Source organism: Adiantum capillus-veneris, chromosome 8 (genome assembly GCF_014529385.1).
Source record: "Adiantum capillus-veneris isolate H3 chromosome 8, ASM1452938v2, whole genome shotgun sequence".
Classification (NCBI taxonomy): Eukaryota; Viridiplantae; Streptophyta; class Polypodiopsida; order Polypodiales; family Pteridaceae; genus Adiantum; species Adiantum capillus-veneris.
In genome coordinates, this window is record NC_140938.1 from 58814731 (window position 1) to 58837271 (window position 22541).

Genomic DNA, 22541 nt, shown 5'->3' on the forward strand with positions numbered 1-22541 from the left:
CAAGTGGTTTAGCTCTTAGAAGAGCATCTTGAATAGAGGTGGGTCTTATAGCTTCCAGCCGGTTACTCAAGGGTTTGTTTAAACCCTGACAAAAGCAAGCAATTTTTTGTTCCATAGTCATTGGTGGTGTGTAACGTCGTAAAGACACATATTTGGTGTAATAATCTTCCAAAGTAAGCCCTAACTATTTGAGGGCGAAGAACTCATTCATCTTGATAGCTTGGTGAGATGAAGGAAGATATCTTTCTTTCACTGCGTGCTTCATTCTTCCCCAAGAGGGACTAATGGAAGGATTATCTCTACAATATTGTTTCCACCAGAGTTTGGCATCTCCGGTGAGTCGGAACATTCCTAACATTTCTTGATTCTCTGAAGCAGTTCCTACTACCAAGAAATAATCATCCATGGCGTAGAGCCATGCTTCGGCATCACGTTCTAAATTGGTTCCTTCTCCCTTGAAAGTTGGGAGTTGAACTTGTTTTAACAGTAGTTTCTTTTATTGGGTGGGAGTATAGAGACTTTTGGCAATTCCCTGAGTTTGTAATTAATGAAAATGCTTTAGTGATTACACTACTTTTTTTTTTCATGCAGTTCGCTAATTTATATACTTTTTAAAACATTAAAAAAAAAAATCTGACAATCATCATCACCATTTCAATTTAACTACACAAGCATGTCATAAAACCATGGTATATACAAAGGTTGATACAACACTGACTCATACTATGTACAAGATGGGCTCATACTATATACAAGATGGACTCATGCTATATACAAGGTGTGATTCCCTAAATCAACATCCTCTTTACCACTGGTGGGTCTGACAGGGGATCAAAAAATATGACGTCTTTTTGTCCCCTAAACCTTGGGCCTACCCTCATGGGCCTGATCCTACCTGGGTATATTACTGTGGCTACCTGATCATAGACCCATTGATTCTGTATACCCCATCTACAACAATGGTCTGATCTGGATCTTCAGTCCTACTGAAGAAGAACTGAAGAAGAAAACTTCGATGGTCCGAAGTGTTTCTGTCCACTTGAGTCTTTTTAGATTGAGTGTCAACCCTTCTAACTGTCCCGCATCAATCAGGAAAATTCCGCCAAACTGTGACCAGCTGATTCCCCATGTGGGAGGAGGAGAAAACATTAAATCTAACAATTGCATGATGCTCTTGCGAATTACAAAGTTGTTGGAGCTGCAAGCAGCCTCGAACATGATGTTGAAAATCACAAACTTTTGGTAAGCTTGGCGGATATTTTCCTGTATTGATAGGAAAATTTTCATTTCACAATATACCATCATTAAAAAAGAAATACAACTTGTGCCTATTTCCCAACTTTTACCCTCCTAAGGTCAGGACCTTATTAAACCATGCTCTGATACCACTTGCAAGGTCTCCAAACCCGCCGACACCAAAAGCGGAATGGTACCATTGACAGGTCTCTAGGCCTACTAAAGTCAAAGTCTTTAAACAAGAAAAATTCCAGGGAATTCACCCTTACCATTGGCAATGGTTTAGGTCTATAGCCCTAGAAGAGACCTAGTCCTGTCTCGCAGTGGAAACGGGACCCTATAAAAAAAAATTCCGGCCCTAAATCTTCATCCTTTAGATTAAGGTTTCCTTAGCCAACGCTTTTTTCCCTCTAGCATATGTGAGGGCACAGCCCCGTTGGTGGATTCCTCGTCCAAGTGAAGAAGTTTCAAAACGTTTTGGTGCGCACGAATGGATAGTTACCTGACTAATCAGGTCCACCCGTCCATGATTGAAAACCTTAGTCAATCCCCACTTACCACCCCGCACTCACACATGATTCTATTGTTGTTTATTTACTACCACATTCTTTCCACAATTAAAACAATGATTCCTTTTTAACTTTTCAAACTGAATTTCCTTAAGACAAGCTTTGAAAACAGTATTGAAGACATTCTTTCACAAAACAGACATCTTTAAACTTAAGACAAGGTACTGTCATTTTAAAGTATCACTGACTAGTACTAACTTGTCTCAAGACCACTTGTAGAAGGGTGAAAAACGGCACCCATTCCTTATTTATATAACCGGGGTGGAAAAAGTCTTCACCCAAAGTCCGGGCGCCCATACACCAAAACCAGTTGCCCATACAACCGAGCGGTTCTTCTAGGATAAACTTAAAAGTACTATCCATAAACATAAACAAGCACGAGGTAAAGACTCCACACGTGCCAAGGTAACCAACTCCTCCATGATGGTATCTCCATCATTACTCGTTACGTGGAGTAAAATATTTCCAAGGAATCAGAGGTGTCTTGAGACAAGCTGTCTTAAGGATGGTCAAAAATTTCTTTCTTAGGTCAATCAGTCATAACCTAATCATTCCTTTCCTAGTTACAATCATTGCTCGTGGGTTTCGTGGAAGTTACCTTCCATTTACAACGATTTTTTTTTCCCTTCTTAACCTTACGTATGCAATGCTTAACTTAAAATGAACTCTAAAAGCTATTAATGACATAATAGAATTCCACCTGGGATTGCTCGTCCATGTGTTGTGGGGCAGGTGCCCATAGACTCTCCTCTGTTGGCCTATGGCTAGGCTCTGCTTCATGGTCATTAGTTGCTTTGTTGTGCTTGTTACTAACAACATCTTCTTCTTCAGTCAAAGGATTCCCCCTGGTTCTCTTGGGAGCCATTTTGGCAGCCTTATAAAAAGACTTAATCCATTAAAAGATTAATTGAATAACCTTTATTTTCCTTGTTTACCAAAAAATAAGGATTTTTGGAATAGATAGGGATCTTTAATAGTCGATTTGATACGTTACTCATCCCATAACTTAATAATTCTATAAGTAAGTTTTTTCCCACCCTTCAATAAGGATTTTGGACCTCGGTTAATTATTTGCCAATTAGATAAATTTATTTCCTAATTTTTCTTGTCCATTATATACAAAAATCGGTTACTTTTGACCAAAATACATACCGAAACTATTTATCTAAGGTTAGGATAATTATCATAGATTCCTCAAGGTATATTCCTTCTTTGGTATTGATATCAAGGGTTTTCAGTTTACTTTACTATATTTCCCTTTTTATTTTTCCCAAAAACTAGAGTAATTTTACTGGGATATATAGTTTAACTCATTTTCTAATGGTATCATAATTAACATGGGTTCCCTAAGGTCTAATATTCCTCTGATAAATATCTCAATTCAATTTAAATCTTGTTGTTAATTTCCCCTATTTAATTTGTCTAAACAAATAGAGTTTTTCTACTAAAATAATTAGCTAGATTAATTATATGAGCTTCCCCTAATTATCACGGATTTCTTAGTACCTAATTAACCCTTGATAAATATATCACAGCATTTGAATTCAATTTACTAAATTCCCCTATTTAAATTACTCAAAAAATAGAGTAATTCTGCTTAAGTAATAAGCTAGATTTATTATTTCAGCTTCTCCTAATTTTCACAGGTTCGTTCACTTCTAATTAACCCCTGATAAATATATCATAGCAATTTAAATCCAATTACTAATTTCCCCTATTTAAATTACTAGATTATTTATTCTAAAGTAATTGGATATATTAATTATCTGAGCTTCTCCCAATTATCATGGGTTCTTAAACACCTAATTAACCACTTATAAATATATCATAGTAATTGAAATCCATTTACTAATTTTCCCTATTTAAATTGCTCAAAACATAGGGTATTTTTGCTAAAGTAATTAGCTAGATTAATTTTTTGAGCTTCTCCTAATTATGATGGGTTGTTAAAAATCTAATTAACCATTGGTAAATATATCATAGTATTTGAAATCGATTTACTAATTTCCCCTATTTAAATTTCTCAAAAAATAGGGTATTTTTGCTAAAGTAATTAGCTAGATTAATTTTCAGAGCTTCTTCTAATTATCACGGGTTCTTAAACACCTAATTAACCAGATATATTACAGCATTTGAAATCCATTTACTAATTTCCCCTATTTAAATTGCTCAAAAAATAGGGTATTTTTGCTAAAGTAATTAGGTAGATTAATTTTCTGAGCTTCTCTTAATTATCACGGGTTTTGAAACACCTAATTAACCACTAATAAATATATCACAGCATTTGAAATCCATTTACTAGTTTCCCCTATTTAAATTGATCAAAAAACAGTGTATTTTTGCTAAAGTAATTAACTAGATTAATTTTATGAGCTTCTCATAATTATCACGGGTTCTCAAATATCTAATTAACCACTAATAAATATATCACAACATTTGAAATCCATTTACTAATTTCTCCTATTTAGATTTCTCAAAAAATAGGATATTTTTGCTAAAGTAATTAGCTAGATTAATTTTCTGAGCTTTTCCTAATTATCAAGGGTTCTTAAACACCTAATTAACCAGTGATAAATATATCACAGCATTTGAAATCCATTTACTAATTTCCCGTATTTAAATTGCTAAAAAAACAGGGTATTTCTGCTAAAGTAATTAGCTAGATTAATTTTCTGAGCTTCTCCTAATTATCACGGGTTTTTAATCACCTAATCAACTAGTGATAAATATATCACAACATTTGAAATCCGTTTACTAATTTCCCCTATTTAAATTGCTCAAAAAACAGTGTAATTATGCCTAATTAATTAGGAAAGCAACTCAAAACATTATAGGATAATTTTCTTAAATTAATAACTATCTAATGCATTTCTGATAACTACTTCAACTTAATCTAATCTTAATTAATATATTTACCATTAATTCATGGTTAATTTGGCTAATTTCAGTCCTAATATGATAGGATAATGAATTAGCTTAGTATTACTAAGCTTAATTATAATTATCAACAGACATTAATTAATTAAGAGAGGTTTTATGAGTATACAGAGGCTTAATCTTTGATTTATTAACAAATATCTTAATCTAACCTTGCTAATTAAGAAGGATTAGGCTAATTACCGTTAGGGTTAATCAATTAGAGATTAAACTCTAATGATTTTTGCATAGTGTTCTCCCTAGATGAGAGAGAAAGTATCAAGGCTCCGAGTCTGAGAAATTATGAAGAGAAGGGGTCCTTTTATAGTTTTTTCTAGGCACCTGGCAGATTTTGGCAGTTTTCCCACATTCGAAGCAGCCCCCCAGCTTGCATTTTGCGCCATTTTCAGCTATCATTTTCCTTGGCAAGTTTCCCCAGCTTCCACACTCCCCCCATACCTTCCAGAATTAACTGGGTTGATTTTTGCAGATCTTTAATGATGATTAGCTAATTCTAGAACCTTAGTGTAAAGAGTCTTTGCTAATGATTAATACTAGAACCATCCAATTTTTGTTACTAATTGAATTTCTATTGTAATTTTCGAGGACCCATAATAACTGTTCCAGTTTTTATCAGATTCAGATTTTGAAAATTTCTAAACATAGTAAAGCTCTGCTTATGATTCCAAAAATACCAAAATTAATAGTGTTTGGAATCCTTCAATAGTGTTTTTTATTAAGTTTTGCAAGCTTTGTACAAATTTTAAGGTTTCGAAAACTGGAAACCTTACATTTACACACGGTAAAATCAAGTATATAATCAATTACATTTAGAATTTTGTGTCTTTAGAATGGGGTGTTTTACATTGAAAAGACTAGGGAACGTGACAACACTAAAGTGTGATATTGTCCCGCATCCTAAGATTGTCCCAATAAGAATAGAGCTTTTCAAAAAAGGATCTATATGATGCGCCATTTAGAGAGTTGTCATCAAATTCTCATCACCATTCCAAAGCTACCATGTAGTCGACCTACGGAGGGAGAGATGGTTCAAAAGCCCACATCTTCTAGAGCAATCCGGAAAACCAAGAAGCGCTTCACTAACTTAGAGTTCAAGATTAAGATTGCTAGAAACAAGCATCTGCTAGATGCAAAGCAGAGGGCCCCAATCATATGGGAACGTCGACAACATCGACCATGTCAAAAGAAAACCGATGAAACATATGATGAATGGTTAGATTCATATGTGAAAGAAAAGATGGAGCAATGCCACATCATGTGCAGATGATTGAACGACGTATCAAAATCTGTTACAATGACGTGGTATGTAGCTACTAAATGCATTTGTTTTTTTAATACATAGTGTAAGCCAATCATTGAGTGAAGCGTAATTATTAAATCTTTTGACTATACATCAACATTGAGTGGCTTTGGGTGTTGGTTAGTGGCTATACTCACATGATTGGGTTGATCAAAATCTTCTTCGCTCTTTCACGATGACCATGACCGAAACGAGTTTGGGTCACATGCTCTTGAATTTTACGCACACTACCACCAGTTGGCATGTATTTTTGAGATGGGGACACCAATGATCTCAAGGAATCTCTTGCCATCGTCACTTGGTGCATGATTATCTCTTTCTCTTTGCCACCCTTTGATGGTAGTCCTTCTTGTATGGCTAAAAGGGTTGCTTGGACTTCTTTGAAGGTAGTGAGCACCAACATCAATGTCGTTAGAGTCACCACATATCATCTCGTGTGCATTTTTCACTATGGGAAAATTGGTATTCAAGTGGGGAAGGTATCGCATGACTATAAGACGAATGCCATATAAGTGTTTACATTCTGAACCCCAATCTGGACAGTCACAATAGTTGCTTTGTAAGCTCACATAGTACCATATATTTGGAGTAGTCATGCTCCATATTTGAAATTGCAACAAAATCTCATCCACAACTTGCAAGCTTGTTGGGTCCTCTTTGTATTTTTGCAAGAGCTTCTCCCCTTCTTTTAGCCGATGTGTGTCCCTTTTAGATGATCCACTTTCCCAAATCCCTTTGAATCGGCTATCACCAATACATATTTTATGGATATTAGCATAGTTTTTGAGTAACAAGCAAGAGGACGTACAACACCCACATGTAACTATTTATCAAGACATAGTAGTTATGGTAAGGATACTCTCATTGGTTTGGATCTCACCTTATGTAGTTTTTGCAAGGCTAAAGCTTCCATATACATCGTTGCCCAATCATCATTACTTACTCTATCTGTAAAAACAATCCACACACGCCATATATTTTCACATTCTAGGACACTCACTAAAGATTCTAATCACACGTAGTTGTTTCGAAGTACCTTGAATGCGAGCTCGATATAACAACATTTGGATCTCCCCTGGGATCATAAAGAATCTGTAGATTGTGCACTGTAGTATGGAAGCCCTTTCCATTTGGATCTTTTCTTTGGACAATGACAATTGTGCAACATGGCGAGAGCTTCCAACATCAAATAAGTCATCCAAGCAACATTTTATGACACGTGGGTGAATTGGCAAATGATAAAGATCACTTTTTGACCCAGGAACATGCCCTTGATGGACTGGATTGACAATAATGCGAGCATTGTCGTGTTCCTCTATGAACTCCACTTGTACCTTGAATGTGCAGCCACACTTCTTTGATGTTCGAAGTTGCTTTATCAATCCACTCCACTTGGGTGTTCCTCCTCTATGGCATAGGTAGTCCACTTTGACTTTGGAAGGTGTATGCTTCTTTGACGATCGGGCAATCACTGGCTTGACCTTGTGCTCTATCATTAGATGTGTGAGATGCTTGTCCACATTATCTCTATTTGTGTTGATTATGGACATTGCTGGCTTATTGAGATCAAAATCATTGCATCTAGTATTTGACATGTGAGGATTATTTTTAACAATGCATCCACATGAGGTTACAAAATCCTTGATGAAAGCTATAGGTATTCCATGGCGATCAATATCAATAGACCATTTTACCTTGAGAGCTTCGAGCGTTGAAGTGACTCCTCCGTGTTGTTCACCACCTTCATTGCAATGAGCATGTCTAACAATGATTTCCCAATCCTCAATGCAAGCAATCCGCTTGGGTTCCACTTTCAAGCAAAGTCCAAGCAAACCATCTTCAACCTGTAGCAAACAAAGGCTCTCTTGTATGCTTCGCCACTTCTTAAGATCTAGCATTCCCCTAGTGTCATATTTCTTCAAAGTATGGACATTCCTTCATGTAGAACCATTATCATTAAGTTGTAAGTTCCTCTATCAAAAGAGAAAAATGTTGGTGAAAAATATTGGAGAGGATCAACCACAAACACATCTAATGGCTAAATGTCTAAAGTATTGCATGACTCATCCTCGCTTGTGATATCATCGGAGTGATTTTCAAGGTCATCACTTGTGAAAACCCAATCCATGGTAATCAAGAGTACCAAATATGCTTAATATATAGGGAAAAGTGTGAGTAGTAGAGTAGTGGAGGTTATGGAAGCAACAATGCTTGAAAACTAAGAGGAGTGATGTGTGTGTGCAAGGAGAGAAAGCAATGGCATGTGCTTGGAAATAGTACTTCACTTTCACAAGCTCCCTTCCCGGATTTTGGAAAAAAGTAAACTCGGGTACCTGAGTTCACTAAAATACCCTAGTTTACAAACTGACAAAAGTATGCTTCGATTATAGCACTATCATCATAATATGCAGAGGGTACAATCATGAAAGCTAGAGAAAATCTTTGTAATTCTCCACCATAAAAGCACCCTACATGCTTTACATTCAAATCTAAAAGTAATCCGAAATCCCCTCCGTGGTCCCCACCAAAACTAAACTCGGGTAGCCGAGTTTACATTTTTTGCACCGACAAAATAAACAGATCTCCTTTGTAGATGTGACTCTTAGCCCATTTCCACCCTTGATCCCATCTCCCATGCCCGTGTTAGACATAGCTGAGGATGGCGTTTGAAGGCGAGCGATGAAGGGACCCTACTCACCCGAGCCTGGTGCGCAGCAGTCAGGGCATTGGGAAGATGGACAGTGAGAGAAGAGAGATGACATGGCCGGCACGCTCATTGCGGGGTCTGGCATGAGTTGGTGGTGTTAATGACTCGAGGACAGTGAGAGAGAGAGCGGAGGGCGTGGCGCACAACAGCGTAGAGCGAGGGCAGCACTGACTGAGCAGGTGTGTGTGTGTGTGTGTGTGGGTGTGTTGGAGCTACAGGACAAGGAGGATAAGGGAGATGTCAGCGAGAGAGAGGGCGGACTCTGGCACACACTAGAGAGAGAGAGAGAGGGGGAGTGAGAAGGTGCAAATAATCGCTATGGGAGTTAGTAAGAGAGTGAGGGGGTTAGTGAGATAATGCAAATAATCGCTTGGGGGAGAGGGAGTTAGAGAGAGAGACAATGAGGGGCAGTTATTGAGAGAGTATTAATATGCGTTACTGAAGGGGAGTTAGAGAGAGAGTGAGGGAAAGAGAGAGAGAGTTGTGTGAAGGGTGTTCACGTGGAGAGGAAAAAAAGAAGAAGAGTATTTTAATGTCGACGAAAACTATCCCAACGAAACATAAAGATCTATTTGACAAGGAATTTCATGCGCCGCAAGGCACGGGTGGCGAGCTCGAAAATTATTTTTCTTGTTATTTGATTTTCAATCGTAAAAAATGCCAAAAATAGGTCAAAAATTATCCGAAAACGCAAAAAATCGCCCAAAAATCCCAAAACACACCAAAAAATCCAAAAATTTCTTAAAAAACTCTAGAAATCTCTAAAAATCATCGACAGTCACAATTGAACACTTTCATCACGCAAAAGCACACCAAAAGAGCAATTTTTATCGAAAACGTGATTTACGACACAATAATCAACCCGACCCCCGAAAATAGTGAAACGCTCAAAACTCGACCAAGGAGGGCACAAATGCACTCAAAATCAAGCCGTCAATACACACATTTGAAACAGCTCGTAAAGATCACAAGATATCAAATTTTTACAAAATTAAACAAAAATTTGTAAAAAATTACCCAAAATTTACAAAAATTATCCTTTAAAAAAAAAATCTCCACAGATAGGGTATTAGTGCAGCCTAATAAAATCACAATAATCACATCAATTCAATTGCCAAATAATATGATCAATAAAATCCAAACTAAACAATTAAATCGATATTATTAGCGGCAAAATTATGTCAAAATTTGACGCAATTGGAGTGTGTTAATCCCTATTTTGACTCAAAAAATGAAGCAATCAACCATTACACACACCAAACATGCAATAAAAAATTGAATTAAACATGCACATTAAGTACGTTTTAGGTACACACAGACACACACTAATAATTAGCATTTTTTACCAATCTTTAGGTGCGCACACAAAAGGGTTAATCTTGTCGAAATTGCAATGTGATTTAACAGATCTCTAGTTGGTCATGAGCATAACACAAATCCATCATCACAATTGAAAAATCATTATGCACACACTGATTTTTAGGTGCACAAACAGTGGCAAAATAGTGCACACACACCTAAAATTAGGCATACACACACTCAATTAGAATGCACACACACTTGATTTTAATGCGTACACACTTGCAATTGACCATTTAAATATGCAATTAGATCAATTAGGCACACAATTAGCAACCTACAATCACCAATCAACAACTGAACTTGTCAAATTCATACGCCATCAAATCTAGAAAATTTCTGCATTATGATGGCATGAAAACTAACAATCCAAAAAATTTCAAAGCATCATAGCATCAACATTGCATTGCAACAACATAGATCAACATTACATTGCATCATGGTGGAGTCTCTACACAATTCTACACATGTTTAGATTTTAGGGAGGTTGAGAATACCACCTTGATTACGTTTCCAATGAAGATCGATTGAACAGTTGAACGCTTTAATCCTTGGTAGAGAATTAGTGTGTAAGTTAGCAAAAATAGTGAAATTATCAAGAGGTTAGTGTGAAATTAGAGTGTGTAAACACACAATTGGCTAGATACGGTGACAAATTAGAGAATAATGAGCACATTGCTTCATGCACACACATCCAAAATCCACAAAACCATAAACACACAAGTGAAATTAGTAGTGAAACACATCCGATTATGCTAAAATTACACTAGCATAGGCCATCTTCCCTGGCAATGGTGCCAAATGTTGGGGGTTTCATCATTGCATAGCTCCAATGACCAACAAAATTATCAATCCGGAGGGTTGAGCTACCCAGCTAGGGCATGGAAACACTCACAAGATTAATGAGCTAATCATGGCAACATGAATGGTTGACTCTACGAGGTGAGATTCTCGGCCTATGGAGGAGCTAATCCACAATGATGGGCAATCTCCACATCCACTTCCCTTCACCTCCAATCAACCCAGTCACACACACTAACAATTGCAAGACGCACACAACACTAATACTATTATGCAACACACTAATTGCAATCACACACACATAGATCAATCGAGCACCACACTCTAATCAAACCTACATGCACACACAAGAAAAAGAGGACAATCACACAAGATTAGAGAGGGATTAACCATTAATTAGTTAAGATCTAGCTAATCAAAGCATCATAGGCAATCATAAGAAGCATGAGAGGGGCATAGTGAAAGAGAATTAAGCATTGATTAGTGTTAACCAAGTCACATGAGCAAAGAGAAGTTCAAGGACTCCATAGCCACAAACCTCAAGAGCTCTCACCAAAGAGTGCTCTTAACAAACAAGCTTGAGAATCCTGATTTCTTCACACACTGCCTTACGGACCTAGGGTAAAAATATGCAATGTCCGGGCGCCCAAGGCCTTCAGGGCTCCACCACTTACTGAATCTACTACCTAGGCACACTAGCAGACCTGCTCTTTACAGCTTGGAACTCCCATTTAGGCCGTAATATATTAAAATATTACAATGGCTTGGAATAAATCGATAATTTACAACACATGACCATTTTGGGAAAACGTGAAAATCCAATCTTTACTGCTTCTTCACTTTGATCTTCGATGTGCATTTGTACGTCTTTGGTCTTTAGCAGCTTTTGTTAACTGACGTTGACTCAGTTAACATACCCCAATGAAAATTGCAAACCCTATCTAGGCCATCTCTAGCAGCACCTTCTCTTGAAAAGCCGCATCTTTGGCATCACCAAAATCACCGCTTTGTCTTCAAATAGGAGCACGAGTGGCCTCCTCCATGGGGGCACCAGAAGATGGAGAGAGGGAAAGTGGGAACACACCCCACACACAAACAAATTGCCTCTCTATAGCTCAAGATATACACAATACCCAATCCACCGGATTTCACCTTTGAAACTCTAGAATCACATAGGAAAACCATCATTTTCACAGGACACAACACACACATACATGGATAGAACACCAAACCATTCTCACATTCAACCACTGTCCATATCTACCCTCTCACCACACACACCAACACTCTTACTCACTCTCTTCACATAAGAAACCACCGGTTTGTGTGGACACACACTTTCACAATCTGACACCACGAGCAAAATATGAGAGCAAGAGAAAGAGAAGGGGGGAAGGGGAGAATCAACACCAACATGAGGTAATGTAGGATTCAATTCATCCAAAAAACCCTTGTTACAAGGGTCTGAGCAGTAGGCGGCTTGGCGAATAACACACAACCCAAGGTTAACTTCACTAAAAACCATGGTGTCAAACCCTTGTTGGCTCCCCTCTGCTCTACTGCTTCCACAATGAACCTGGCTCTGTGGGCACACTCTCCATGAGAACAATCTCAAAAAACACTTCTTTTGGCCTCCTCAAAACGGCCCCTTGGTCCATAGATGAGAGAGCCCCAAAACAATGAAGAAAATGGTGTTTTATTGAAGCCTCCACCGAATTTTAGTATGTTTCATTTGATTGGACCTTGACTTGGCAAGTTGGGCAAGCCCTGGTTGACTTCCTCTGCTCTCTATCTCACTTCATCCCATGGGGGGGGCACACTAGTGCCTCATGCACCCTTGCCTCAAAATTTCTGGTCGAAGGCCACGTGTGAAGTGTCCATTTTCGGCATGGTTTCCATGTAAGAACCGCACTCTGTTGCCGCTTAGAGTTTCCACCTCTCCAAAATGGCCAAATTGCTACCCCTGCGCGGTCACATGCAGTGCCTATGGGGAACTTTGATAGCTACAGGGTGAGGAAGATCCCCTCTCTCTCCCTTTGTATGACAATGAGGGGCTCATGCCCTATGTGTTCTGCATTGTGTTATCTAGCTTTGCTTATGCATGTGGGTTCATCCTCACTACCACATGGAAAGCCTAGCTTGATTGGCCTCCTAAGCCCTTCAAAAAATCACACCAAAAGCCTCATAAACTTCCATCTCCCCCCCCCCCGGCATCTAGCCATTTATTTTTCAAGGAACCCATGGCCAAGCTGTCGCATTTGATTGAAATCCATCATTGCCAACCTTGAACCACGTGACTCCACCGCATTTTGATGCTCCTGAGACCACCGACTGAAAACCAAGAAAAAACCTCGGGCACCGTCCCTCTAGTACTTGGATCCACATTCAATTGGCCATATCTTGCTATCTATGACCTTGATTGGCAAGCAACCAGTCCTTGCTGACTCCTATCATGCATACTTCCCTCTAGAACTTGGTCAAAGACAAAATGACACCAAATAGAATGATTTCCAATGCAGTCAGGAAGGCACAAACCTAGCCCTCTTCAAATCTTCATCTGACCATAACTTTCTCTCTAGAGCCCCGATTGATGATTGAAGAAGACCAACATCATCCACAACTTGAGCTCTTCAATCCTATTCACTGACTCCAACTCTAACCACATGTCCCTATCTGACCTGTTAGTTGGAGGTTTGCAAAACCTTCCAACTTTGGAGAGCTCTATCTTTCATGTCGTGGCTCCGTTTGATGAGCCGTTTGGACGGGCTTCTAAAGCATCTTGAGCACTACATTCCTGAGCATTATCACTTTAGAAACTTTCATTTTTCCATCCCAATTGGCCGGCTTGGGAGCCTCTTTGACCTAAAAATCCGCATCAAGCATACATTTGTTTCCACTTGCCTGCTCGGGGCCTTCATACATGCTCTAGACTTCTATATTGCACTTGCTCATAGTCTTAGCATTGCATAGCACACCTCACAATAGAGACCAACTTTGCTTGCACCAACGTCCTCGATGCTTTTAAGTGCCACTCTTGATTATCATGTAGTCAATGTTCTGAGCCAGCTCTTGCATGCCAAGAGTTGTGTAAATGCTACACATAAATCGATATGCTGTAATATTAAACTTCCTTAGTTCTGTTACACTCTGAAAGACCATTCATCCAAGTTCTACATTTCTCTATTTTTTACAAGCACCTAGATGAATTGACCAAACTTGTAATAATGAGATGATTGCCTCGTTATGACTTCTCTCATAGCTTTGTGGAAATGCCTTGCCAACTAAACATGGTCAACCATGCAAGTGAAATGATATTTGTCTTATACATTGCCATATTTTTCTTTCAAGCTATCAAAAAACACTCATCCCTCATCCAATAGACCAGGTGACTACCTACATTGAGCACACTAATACAAGTGAATGCATTTGGGGAGATGCCCTCATGTTCCACCCCACAAAAATGGTTGAGAGATTCCTTGGACTACCCTCGTTGCCCTATCCTCCTTTGTGAGGATTCCAAGAGACTTTTTTTAGAGATAACCTTCACTTTGAATCTTGCTAAAATAGCCCAAATCTTCCTTGCATCATCCATACTGGGTATCTGTTGCAATCAGTGCACTTTAAGAAAAAAAGCATTTCAAAAACTTTTAATGTTGTTGTGAACACAAAACATTTGGCATCATTCAGATTGATCAAAGCACCACCAATCATGACATCTTACTCCAAGATCTCCTGACTAGTATCTCATTGTAAATTATCATACCCATGTGAAAGTCTTCCATAAAGCCAAATGATTCAAGTTCCCTTCACATTCGGTTGAAACATCTTAGAGATTCCTTGTGATAGCCATGTTGGGGGTATCTTACAATCAATGTCCTCCAAGTGATGACAGTCTAGACTCAATGACCATCAAGATCTTTTTGTCTAGGAGGATGCAAAAACACTAACTCTTTCAAGCTATGAGCAGAGGGGAACACAAATGGAGAAAGGCCTTCCCTTCACAAATACTTAATGGTGACCTCTGGTGCGGGGGGGGGGGGGGGAGGTCACATAATAATTATGTGACTATCACGTAAGTGTAGCAGAAGGGGTTATTAAATTATGTGACTATCACTAGAGTGTAACAGAAGGGGTTATTAAATTTTATTTTTCTTCACCATTTTACATACAAAAGGGTATGTACAATAAAATGGAATTGGAAAAAAAAATTACAAATTGAATAGTAGAAGGGTGTATTTTATTTTTTGAAATTCATAGATAAGAGTTATACAAATATTCCTTGAACGCACGCAATATACACAATATATACATGATGATCCCCCCCCCCGAGATTGTAACACCTATGTTTGCAATCAATACGTTCCAAATGATGATATTTTGAAGTAAATTCCAATCAAGGACTTTATGTACTTTTGTGAGAGCACCACATGTGAAATACAAATTGACCAAAGCACCACGAAGCATGTTAGCAGTAAGCTAACTCAGATACCATTTTTTGGAGCTCTCATTGTAAAAACACAAATAATTTTCATAAATCGAGAATATTGTAACTCCTATTTTTTGGATAAACCTTGTAATTGATGAGCCGGGGCTATAAGCTTCCAGATTGCATCAACCTGTCTTTATCCATCTTTAGTTAGAGCTCCCAGATTATTAGTTTTGACCATCAAAAACGTTGGTTGAGGTATAAAGGCCAATTTTTGTAAGTTATTTTGAAGTTTTGGATAATGAAATACACAGCATGAGCTAACAACGCTCACTTCTCTCCTTCCCGCACTTCCTACTCCCTCTTTGGTTGTCACATTGCAGTTGCATCTGTTGCATTGCAACCGCAAGTAAGAGCTCTACGCATTGACATAAGCATTTCACAGTATTTCATACCTTTTGGCGTCGCTGACCCGCGGACTAATTTCATCATATGTAGGAATTTACACTTCAAAATAAAAAACTAAGCATAGGTGGGGTATTGGGGTATCATTGCTAAGCATTTAGATGCATGTTGGGTCGAAAACGACTAGGTCAAAAATCCATTGCTGTTAATAATTGCGATTTTTGCACTTGACCTAAAGTGGGATTTGAGACTAGAAGCATGTGTGCTTAGGTCTTATAAACTTTTCCTACAAGTTCCGTTATGTTTGGATGTCATTTGATGGTTTAAAGGATGTGATTTGTTTGCCGATGAGAGATTGGCTTTTGGTGATTTCAGTCCCTTGAGTGTAGCTTGAGTTAGATGCAAGTTGTTTGTTGTTTTCCGAGAGATTGACAACCTCCTGTAGCCTCTATGCACTAGTCGAGTTAGCTTCGTCCCATAAATTGACAATTTAATCGTGGTTCTCGCTAAATCTGCAATAAGATAGGAGGGAGCTTAGACACCCGTCCCACATTTGGCACCACTGTCGAGGATTGAGGAGACCTAAACTATGAAAAAACACGAGCGTTTTGTGAAGTTATCTTTTAACTTCCTCTAGGATCTCCTAGAGCAGAAAATTTCTTTTTAGAAACCGCATAGCTTAAGATTGTCGTCTTTTGCTGTGTAGACGTGGCTTGGAAGTAATCATACTTGCTGAGTACCTTTAGGATTGTAGGATTGTAGAACCAGATTAGGATTTTGAGATTGATTTATAGACGAGACAAGTCTTAAGATTGATGCTTAGAAAACCATAAAAAATAAGAAAACAAGTGTTTGTGGACACTTTCCACAACCCCATTAAATGAGAACCTAGGAGTAGAGTAAGTAGGATCCGAGGTGGATTTCAGAACATTGCTCTCTCCGAAAGAATCATTGTGAGTTGTATTTGAAGTTGCAAAATTTCAGGTCTACAGCCAGAAATAGCATGAAAAGACTGTCAATCACTCAATCCGACTGGAGAGTATGCATAAAAGTTGTATGAACCAGTGGGTAAGCTTAACACTAGAATGGTAACAGGACACTTTTATGTCCTTGGACACTTTTGTGTCCTGTTAAGTGACCATTTTGCTTGAATTATTTGAAGAGTATGAAAATGAATTTTTAGGTGCTATATATCCACAAAGTTGCCTTATGAGCTGAAAAAACTTAGCATTTTTTTTTGAGTATCGATCTCACCATTAACCTTACTCTTGCACAACATTTTTTAACCTAAACTGTGTGAAAAAATGGGTCCTATTTTTGGCTTTTTTTCAATTTTTGGCAACTATACCACTCTAAACTTCATGTTTGTGAGTTTTAGATGGCTATAGGTTAGGCCTTCATAGTTCTCAACATGTTTTGATGCTTGTAGGGAGAGCTAAGTGTTAAAATTGAAAGTTATGACCAATTTACAAGAATTGCATAATCTTGTTTTTTGGCCAAAATTAGCACTTTTATGATGTTTTTGGTGGCTTTCTTGATATCCAAATTCAAATTTGATTGTGTAAGTGTAATATATAACATAAAGCTAATCCTCCTTGAGTTTTGGGAGACCTAATATGCTATATAGCATAGTATATGATGATGGTTGAGTTTTTTGATTGCTGAAGAATACGATACATTTTAGAGTAGCAAGTATAACTTTCTCAATATTGCTAGTTTCTTAGGCCAATTGTGTGGATTTTGTAGGTAGTAACCATATCTAATCATAGACTACAAACTTGGCTAGATATTGAGTAGTTTCTATGGGTTTCTAGAGGTCATAATGCTACACCCAGTTTTTTCATGTTTGCTGTATTTAGCACTTTATCATTGCCCCCAAGGTTCCAATTGTAAGGGATCCATTATCCTTTTGACATGCGCCATGGCTCCTTTTGAATCCAGAGGCCCAAAGGGGACTAAGAAAACATGTATATAGTATCGGTATTGAGCGTGACTATAGAAACTTTGATTATAGGTCCACAGAATGGCAAAAATGCAACTTTTTTGTACCTATTTTTTTTGCCCAAAAAAAAAATAGTGAGGTAAAAGCAACCATATGTTTTGGTCACCAACCCATTGAAGTTAACGGGGCATTTTATCTCATGTCCTACAAAAATCTCCACTCTTATTTATATGCAATCAACCGTAAGAAATTGCTGTTTTGGGCAAAATGCATTGGTCCATCAACTTTGGAGGCTTGTAGTGACCAAGGGATGAGAAAAAATACAAGTTTCTCATTTTTTCCATATGTATTAGTTATTGAACTATAAGCTCATGAAAGGATTTTTCAAAATGAGTGGATCTACTATGGTTTTGGAATTTTTTCCCAAAACCCTGAAAGGACACTTTTATGTCCTGTTAGGTTACCACTCTAGTGTTAAGGACACATTGAGGGTAAAATTTCAAGAGTTTGCAAAAACTCAGGCTATTTACTTTTTCTTGACATTTTAGGCCAAATTAAGTTTTGACTTGATTCATAGGCTTAAAATAGCTCATGAAAAGACTGTCCATTGAAAAAGTGCAAAAAAATGTTCATTTTGGGCCTAAAGTTAATAATCATGATTATTTACTTTCAGCTCAAAACTGACCAAGCTTGATACTAATGGTTCATTGCATGTGTACAACAACTTTTGTAAAGGGACATAGGAATTGGATCACCAAACTGGCAAAAAACAGGGTAAAAACTAAATTCTATATTGACTTTTGGGAACTTGAGTGTAAATTGGGGAAAAAATTATCCAAACTCAATGAAATTTGATTCAGAGGCTTATATTGATGTGATAGACATGTGTACATGCTCACTGGACCAAAAAAATATAAAAATTTGCCAGAAGTAAATAATCCCGATTATTTATATCTGTCCCATTTTTCAACTTTTTTGACTAAGTTAGCATACCACTAGTTTTACAATGTTGTAATAAGCCCACAAACCAAATTTGGTAAGATTTGGATCATTGGATTGAAAATCGTGACCAAATTTGCAAAGTCAGTTTGCGAACACAAAACTGATAACCATTTGAACAAAAATTGTCCAAACTTGATGAAACTTGGCTAGAGACCTTAAGTTAAGGTGCTTAACAGATCTATGTCAAGATAGGGACAAAAACTTGCAAAAACTTAGCTGGAGTAAATAATCACGATTATTTACATCTACTACAAAAGTTGAAAATCTTGCACATTTGAGTATACCACAAGGTCAAGCATATCAAGTAGACCACACAAATCCATTTTCGTGAAATTTGGATCACAAAAGTGAAACTTAAGCCAGATTCTTGAAATAAGAGTCTGCGGATATGAAACAATTGCTAAACTTGAATCGATTTTGTCCAAACATAGTGAAACTTGTCCAAGGACCTTAACAAGTTGTACACTTGGCAAATCAAGCCCAAAAGTGCAAAAATTTGAGAAAAGTAAATAATCATGACTATTTACTACTCCTACACAGGGACACCAGCTTTGACTTTTGAACTTATACAGTGTTAGACCAACATAATACAAGGCCACCGGAAAATTTTGGGTTCAATCGGATCCAAATTGGTACATGTTCACTCAGTTTCTAAGTTGCAGATTAATTCTTTGGTTTTTTGCCAAAGTATAATCTGAAAGTCTTAATTACTGACTCCCATAGCTCAACTTGAAGTGAACAACATAGACCAATCACAATAGTTAGCAAAAATTGTACAATCTCTGTGAAAGAATGGCTAACTTGATCAAAATTAATACAGGAATCAAGTTGCAGACAAGGAATTGGCAGTTTGACAGAAGTTGCAATCAAGTCAGGTGAAAAAAAAAGAGACAACAAGTCAATCTGACGGTAAGTACTCTATCTAGGGCTTCACAAGTCTTTATGAACCTTAGATTTGGTCATGTACTAAGAAATCAAGGCATATTTGAAGAAACCTCCAGTAGAGTATCCACCGAAGAAAGCAAGAATCAAGGAAATTCCTTGCACACTATCCTTGAAGAAGTCTCAGACACTTTTTTTAATTCAACATCTGAAATTTCTTTTTACTCGACTCACTCAGAAATCGAAACGACAGTGCGCTATAAGCATATACTCTCTTTTTATAAGACCAATTGCCATGGAGCTCAGGTTTACCTCGATCCTAATGAAGAGTATGCTATTTGCATTGATGACCATGGTATTGAGGGAAAACAAATAAGGAAAAATGTACATGAATAGAAACAGAACTTAGTATTTACAAATCAAAAACCCTGACGTGGTAGACAAATGGGGATTAAAAGTAAACACCATAATTCCAGACATGGCAGCTAAATAAGGGCCACCAACTTTACAATTCGAGGGATACAATCAAATTGATTTGAAGCCATTGAAACGGCTTAGTATGGATAATCCTAGGATCAGAGTCTATTGTTGGGAGGATAGAAACGTCAAAGATCTTCTGTGGACTTCGCATGCCAAATCAGGACAATTAACACCCATGAAGATCATCTATATCTTCAAGATCAAAGATAAGGGATCAACAGATCTACCAACGTACATGTTTAGGGATTGTAATAATAATAAATTTGTTATGATGACTCCTGAGGAGGTGGAACAAACCAAATACCAAGGGTACTCCATAAGGGATTGGATATTGGGCCAAGGACCAGAAACTATTCCAAGAAGATGAACACCGTGAGAGATCTTCTAAGAGTAATGTTAAGAAACCAGAAACCACCTCATTACAAAGAAAACCGGGTGACACTAAAGCCAGTCCAGTGATACATGAGCTACTATTTCCAACAGACTGGTTTGAAGGACTCGTAACATGACCACCAACTACCAGGAGACTGGGAGTTGAACCAAATAGATATGTCAAACCAGCTGATTTTCAAAAATGGGTCAGAAAATACAGTGAATCAAGGGATCCATATGACCACTTAGCAAGCTTCAAGCAAGTGCTAAGAGCAGAATATATATTCAATTTCCATACTCAATTCGAGGGGTTTGGAATGACATTAGAAGGAAAATCATTGACATGGTTCCAAAACATTCCACCAAGGTCAATCATGGACTTAAATACATTAGCTCAAGGATTTGTAGCTACTTGTTTCAAAACGGGGATCAAACACAATACGGTAGCTCAAATCTACAGCTGTAAATAGAAACAAGGTGAGTCTATTAGGGATTGTGCAACTCGAAAGAAGCAATACATTGCAAGATACCCAGAGCTAGAGATACCTGCAGAAGAACGACTAGTATCTTTGTTTCTAGAGGGACTGCTAAACAAAGAACTTCATGCTATACTATATATCAAGAAGCATACGACCCTAGAAGAGTGTGTGTCAGATGATGCTATTGACTTAGGAGACAATATTTTCAACCAAAAAGATGTCCCTAAGGATAACCAGAGTGAGAAAACAACATCCATAAACCAGATCAAGTGGGAACGGCTCCTACAACACCACTTTCAGCCATAGAAGACATGCTCAAAAGGATGAATGACATGACGAATAACATGAAAAAATCACATATGAGAGGACCAGGACAAGGGATTACTCAACAGGGACAACCAACTAGGCCACTGAAATGGTGTGCAATCGAGGGCAATCGAGGTTAAATGGACCAACCAAGAGACGAATGAGTGCTATTACCGACCAAAGTATGATGGGAATTTTTAATAGGTACCTATGAGGTCACAACGACAACCCATGTACAGATATCAGCCTAATATGGCCCCACCTCAAAGATCACCGATGGGTATGGAAAGACCTCAACCCGTGTTGGGTCAACAACCTCCATATCTGAGACATAATGCAGTGCCTTTAAAGTACATCCATCCATAGGGAGTCATAGATGAACAAGCACTAGAGCCTGTTATACCCTATGCTGAGTATAGTCCATCTACAGTAATGGCAGAAGGAGATTGGTATAATTCACATCCCCACCACCAATGGAAGAACCTGTGACTTATACTCCACCAGTGCTTGCACCACTGTATTATGTAGCTAATGAAGATGTCAGATCTCCTATGGTAAGACCCATGATTAAGCCAAGAACGAGAAATTGTCATAATTGTGGTGCAGATGATCATTGGAAAAATGAATGCCCAGAGCCTGACAAAAACCTCAAGCCAGTTGAAGCTTATTGCATACAATGTTGAAGCTTATTGCATACAATGTTGCAAAAAGAGAGGACACTTTCCGGAAGATTGTCCAAAAAATCCTTTAAACAAGGGTAAAATAGTAGTGAACATAGTCTAAGTGCTACCTAGTAGCTCAATTGAGAGTGAACCGATTGTTCCAATCAAGGTAATCACAAGAGCCCAGGCTAAGAAAAATAAACTTAACTCCTCTGATGATTCAAAAAATACAAAAATTTTCTCTTAAAAGACCAAACGAAGTAGAAACAAAAGGTATGAGATGAGAAAACAGAAACAAAAGGTTGAAATTGAGGAGAAAGCAAAGAAGCTATTCCAAGAAAAGGTTAAAGAAAATGTAAGTGAAATCAAGGTAACCACCATGAAATCAGGAGGATCAATTTTGGTTGACAAAATTTTTGAGCCTATTAGTGCAGCCTTGGAAGCCTACCAAGCGGGACTTAAAGCAGGCCAAAACATGGAAAACAAATGGAAAAACTATCCTTCTCAAGACATGGAAGCAGCTAAGCTAGAAGCTTATTAAAATTTGGTAAGAATCATGCAGGAGTTGCTGGAAAAAACAAAAACCCAAGCTCGAAAGTATGGCAAAACCTAAAGAGCTTGTGGTAATAGACAATAAAGAAAAATCCAAAGTGGTGGTAGAACCCCAACCTGGAAA